This window comes from Arvicanthis niloticus, chromosome 14, assembly GCF_011762505.2.
Source record: "Arvicanthis niloticus isolate mArvNil1 chromosome 14, mArvNil1.pat.X, whole genome shotgun sequence".
Taxonomy (NCBI): Eukaryota; Metazoa; Chordata; class Mammalia; order Rodentia; family Muridae; genus Arvicanthis; species Arvicanthis niloticus.
In genome coordinates, this window is record NC_047671.1 from 74,624,986 (window position 1) to 74,631,173 (window position 6,188).

Sequence of the window (6,188 nt, forward strand, 5' to 3'; positions counted from 1 at the left end):
CGTAATAGTAGAGGAACTGGGTGTGCATGGAAGACAAAGGTGGAGCTACTAACGACAACCGATCCCAAAGGAACGTGTAGTTCTGCTCTAACAGAAGCACCTGGGAGCCTGAGAGATGGCTCAGCAGGCAAAGGCATCTGCTGCCAAGCCTGAGGACCTGAGTTCAATCCCTGGGGCCCACCTGATAGAAGACTTGTTCCCACAAGTAGTCCCCTAATCTCAGTGTGTGTGCTTAACATGCATACACATACAAGATGGTAGGTAGGTAGGTAGGTAGGTAGGTAGGTAGGTAGGTAGATAGATAGATGATAGATAGATAGATAGATAGATAGATAGATAGATAGATAGATGAGTAGATGGGTGGATGGACAGATGGACAAATAGACAGATGGACAGACAGATAGGCAGGGGTGTATCAATGACTAAACAAACAAAAAGTCTTCAAGCACCAGACAGGGATCTGGATCACAGAGCCTTCTACTTCATCCCTCTAGAGAAAGAAGGAACCTTCTTGTGGCTATAGAAAGCAGTGACTGGACAATTAATAGTCTGGATTCCAAGCAGGCTTTGATAGAATACCAGCCTGGACCCCCAGCACTAAGAAGGCTAAGGCAGGAGGGTCATCACAAGTTCAGGGCCAGCCCAAGCCAAAGAGACTCCATCTCAAAGTGAGCAGAGATGATGCACAGATTGACAGGTAGAAACTTGAGTCCATACATGATTCCCAAGAGAAAGTATGATGTCTTTCACCCAGAACAAGCATAAATCAGGAAGTCCTGGCAGGTGAGATGGCTCAGTGGGCAAAGTGTTTGAGGTAAAAGGTCTGAGATTGATTCTCCAGAGCCTGAGTAAAAGCACACATCTGTAAAGCCATCAATCTTGTAGTGAGATGAAAGGTGAAGACAGGTAGCTCACAGGTCTGCTAGCCTCATGGATGCAGTGTCAAACAACAAAAGGGAGACTGGGTCTCAAACAAGACAGAGACCAATACCAAGATTGCCCTCTGACCTCTACATGGCACACAGGCACACTCATATAAATACATGCACACAAACACAGAAAGATGTTTTTAAGTAAGCATTAAAATCAGGCAAATCAGTTGAGGGTCACATTAAAGAGGCCCTAAAATGCCAGAATTATGAGAAGAAATTAAAGTTATTCAAGTAAGACCGGACCCAAGGGATAACTCTGTATGAAAATGCCTAGTAAGGACTCTGGGAAAGAGGCAGTGTTGAGTCTAGGTGGGGAGCATTGGACTTAGGGTTTGAGAGTGGCTGGGTTCCAGGTCTGAGCTTAAACTATCTTATGAGCTTGGCTACTTACAGGGTTCAAAAGATTTACAAAAGCATTAGGAACTCTCGGCAGAGCCAATCACTAGGCATGCTCCTTGCGCCAAGGCTGGGTCTCATGGGCTGCAACTCAGCACCACTGGCCTTCATCCCTGTCTCCAGTCAACTGGAGCAAAGTCCAAATAAGACCCACAGGGGCCAAGAGACCAATTCCTAATTGATGAGCTCTTGGCCCACAAGGAAGAGTAAAAACAGTAACAACGAAAGGAAGAATAGATGGGAAAGGGGGCTGGCCAAGGTTAAAGGAAAATTAAGCTGTGAATTAAGACGGCCCAGGTCTAAGTTAGCTTGTGAACAGTAACTCAGTCCTTTCTTAGTTTACTCAAGTCAGATGTGAGCAACTGCTCTCTGATTCCATGGTTTCAACTCAGACTGGCCGGCAGAGGATGGGACTGCAGCTTATACAGCTTTCAAACTGACAGAAGAGTCCCCATCAGCTAATGTTCCTGGAGGGCTAAAGTGACACAACACTAAGGCCAGTGACAGGGAGAGCCACCCCAGGGTGCTAGAGAAGGGGAAGTCTCAGATGAAGATGTCTGTTATGACAAGCTGGCCTTTGCTGCCACCGCTCTGAGTCCTAAACACACGGAGGGAAAAGAGAGGTTTAATCAGGACTCAGAACGTTTGGTAACTTCCATCTGCCTTCACATTTGATACGCTTGTTCTTCTTTAATTCCATATATTTATCTGTTAGTTATTCATGTGTGCGAGCCCTCAGGCTGTGGCAGTCCTGTGTACATCAGAAGACAGCTTGCAGACTCAGTTGTCTTCTGTCACGTGGGTGACAGGGATAGAATTCAGGTGTGTCCTTGGCACCAAGCTTGTCAGGCTGAGCCATTCCATGAGCCCTGATATGTGTTCTTGCTGCCCGTCTTTTTATGCACATTTTCTAATACACCCTAGCTGGGTTATGACCTCACCTACAAGGAGAAACTTGTAAGAAGGAACACTAGCTAATTAAATACTTACTTAATGCATTTACTTATTTAATGACTTAATTAGTCAATCAGTCAGTTAGCCAATGACAGACTTCTATCAACATGTGGTCAGTGTTCTTGAAATGTTTAATTTGGCATTGGGAACCTATAATACCTTTTGAAATAGAAACAGCAGTACAAATAAAGACCAGTTTCCTGTGCTAACCAGTAAACTATGTAATAACGCCCCTAACCAGCATGTGTGCTATATTTAATAAAAAGATATATATTAGAATTTTTAGCAAATTTTTATTTTTTAAGATTTAAAGAAAAAAATGTATTAAAGATCTGAAGAACAACTCCTCCAAGATTGACTTTTCCATAAAACTGTAGCTACACGATGCATTGTGTCTATCATGTTAAAACATGCATTAGACACACACGCAAAACCATGGAAACAAGCCACCATTCTTTAACAATTGAGCAAAGACAAAATGCCTAAGGAACAACATGGATGACTTGCAAAGTATGGGCTCTTCAAGCACCATTTAAAAAGAAGAGCACAGATGGGTGAGTGTTTGGTTATATACGCCGACGTGAAAAAAGAGCACAGATGGGTGAGTGTTCAGTTATATACACTGACGTGAGCCTCTGGCACTAGGAATCAGAGCATTTTGTCCTCAAACACTGACTGTTAGCATTCTGTCTAAACCCCACCCCTACAGTCAACTGGCAACAGCCAGGTAGGGCTGACCCACTGTAAAAGGGGCTGCTTGCCCCCCTTGCCCTCTTGCTCTCTCTTGATCTCTTGCCTTCTTGTTCCCACTCTGTCCCTTCACCCCTTCCCCATTCCCTTCCCCGTCTCCCCACGTGTTCATGGCCAGCCTCTATTTCTCTTCCTCTCTCCCTCTCTCCCTCTCTCCCTCTCTCCCTCTCTCCCTCTCTCCCTCTCCCTCTCTGCCTCTCTCTCCCTCTCTCTGCCTCTACTACTCTCTTAACTTCCCTCCCCAGGTCCTGAAGAAACTCTAGTCTATACTATACTGTCATGTGGCTGGTCCCTCAGGGGGAAGGGATGCCTTGGCATGGGCCTGCTGAGACATTCCTTTTCCCCATACCTCACCACACCCCCGTAGAACATATTGTCTATCTCTTTATCTTTTTAAAAATATATCATTAACGCATATTATAAAAGTGCATAGTGTCAAAGGAACAGAACCACCACCATTCAAAAGCAGTTTTATGAACTAGGCAAACACTCTACAGCATGTCTGTCTGTTGTCCATCACTGATGCACTGGTAGAAACTTTGAAATGAAAAAAAGAAAGAAAACAGGAGCTGTTACTCCTTTTATCTTCTCTGTTTAAAATCAAACAGAAAACAAACATCAACTCTGTTATACACTAACAGTCTTCAAAGTACATCATTTGTACAAGAGAAGGACTAAGAGCCAAACTGTTTACAGAGACCTGAGCACAAGTGGGCGAGAGCTTGCCCCTCACACGGCTTTCTCAGGGTACTTGGGAGGAGCCACTTCATAATCACTGGCACTGAACAAAGTTGCAGAATTCTTCGCCGGGTACTTGAGGAAATCGTAGATAGTTCAGCAGTAAAGCAAGCTTTTCTCATCTAGAGGCCAACATCGCTCTGTCTCGCACAGGTAATCTCAGGAAATGTGGCGCTCCATACACCTGGGACATGGGTACGTCCGGGTGACAGCAAGAACTTCAACACACTGTGGTCTCACACATCATAGAGTAGCTGAGTGCCCAACATTCCATGGAAGTGGTCCTTTGTTCCTGCCACAACCTCATTGGCAGCCTATTCCTTACTATCTGTACTTCCTTGAGACCTGCTATAATTTGCATAATCCTCCAAAATGGAATCCACATTCTTCTTGGCAGGAAAATAAAAAAGCTGCTTTTGTCTGGTGATCAAGTCCCAGTCATCCACAAGCCATGACTTCAGGTCTTCAGGAAGCTTCACTTTCACTTCAGCTCTGTTTGTGATCTGCCCAGGCTCTCTTCCTAGGGGGTGGCTCACTGGTACAACCGCCATCTCCATTTCCAGGTGTGTTCTCCTTGTTCTTTTTGTTTTCACTTCAACATTTTTCTGTTGCAGACCTGGAGCAGCCCCTCTCATCTTGTCCTCTGTATATTGTCCCTGATTGGCCTCGAAGTTCTCACTGTTTCTGTAAATTGGTGTCTGCGTATTTGAGTACTCTGCTTTCTGTCACCCATTCATCTCAATTTTTATTTCAACCACTGTAATGGATAAAGTACTTCACTTGTTTGTCCTTTATGGCGACCTTTACACACTTTGCTTCATAAAGAAGAGACCAATGAAAGCACAGCACTTGTTCACCCTCCTGGAGTTTAGTCTTTGAGTCCTGCTTGGGTGCCATTTTTAAGTGATTCACCACCTCCTCCTTCTCCCACCACCCCTGACTACTGCCCCCTACCAAATTATTATTTTTTAAAACCATGGGTTACACTTGGGATATAATTACAAAGGCTACCATGACAAATTAACTTGTGGTCATCTTTTTTATGTTTTCAAATAATTTGATATCATCATCATCATTGAGAGTACATATGCAGCGTGTGCCAGAGGACAACCTTGTAGAGTCCGTTATTTCCTTCCATCTTTACATGGTTACATGGAGCAAACTAATGTTGTCCGATCTCACGGCAAGAACTTCTACCCACTGAGGCACCTGGCTGGCCTCTGCTTGGGATGTTTCTAAGACAAAAGGTATGCTGAATTCTACTTTAGAACTTGATCTTAGAAAAATGTTAAACACACACACACAGATTCACACACACATACATAGACACATATACACACACATGCAGAAACACATATACATACATACAAAAACACATATATACAAATAAACATGTATATATACACATACATAAACACATTCACATACATGCATACATACATAACACATACACATATATACATACCCTACTTACTGCAGTAGAATATGCCCACTTGGAGAATATTGTTTTCCTGAAGGCCGATAGCAAGAGAAAAGGCAACTGTTGGCTTCTACATGCAGGATGTTCCCATGTCTGAGGTGTTTCTTGTTTTTGAGCCAGGGTCTGATCTACAGCTCAGGTTAGCCTTGCTAGCCTCCTCCCAGCCTCCTGAGTGCTGAAGCATAGGTGTGTTTCTTCACATTCTTCTCCATGTTTGCAAATTTTAATCTGAAAAATAAAAAGCCTATGCAATTTCTTAAATAGTTACAGAAGCTTTAAGTCAAATTCATATCGTTTAAATCAGATTGTTTTCCAAAGCTGAGTCTTGGTCCTTCCATCAGGAATGCTGGAAGCATGCTGGCTCCTGCTTCTGCTTTGTGTTTAAGTCAGATCGTCATCCTTCACACCCTTGTGGTAAGCACCAAACACTCAAATAAAAATCTGCTCTGCCTTCCCCATGCCTCTCACTTTTCAAATGGGTCTCACTATAGATCAGCTGAAGCTGATCTCAAATTCATGATCCTCCTGCCTCAGCCTTCCAAGCACATGCTACTGTAATGCCTAGTAACATGGTCATCTTTTTGTGTAATACTTCAGTTTTTAAAATACATTCATTTATTTTACTTTCTCTCTGACTCGGGAGAAAAACTCTTCAAGCATGAAGCCCTCCGTAAAAACAAAAACGGATGAGAACAAGTAGAAGTCCCAAGTCCCGGGCAGGCAACTGCCTTGCACACACCACTGCCTCCCCTGGCCCTTCATTTCCCTGTGCTCTAATTCCAGCAGGTACAGGACACTGCACTTCTTGTTTGTTCTTTGCTAGCAGGTTAAAATTGATTTAAGAAACCCAAAGTTTTGACTTTGGGAAAAGTTAAACAAAATGTTGGTGTCATTCAAATACTGTCACAAATAATTTAATCTACCTTTCCAGCTTTATC

At 43.4% G+C, this 6,188-nt stretch overlaps 1 pseudogene; it reads right to left on the minus strand.

The window, feature by feature from the left end:
- Positions 1-3,232: 3,232 nt before the first annotated feature.
- Positions 3,233-4,522, minus strand: LOC117720037 (mortality factor 4-like protein 1 pseudogene; annotated as a pseudogene).
- Positions 4,523-6,188: the final 1,666 nt, after the last annotated feature.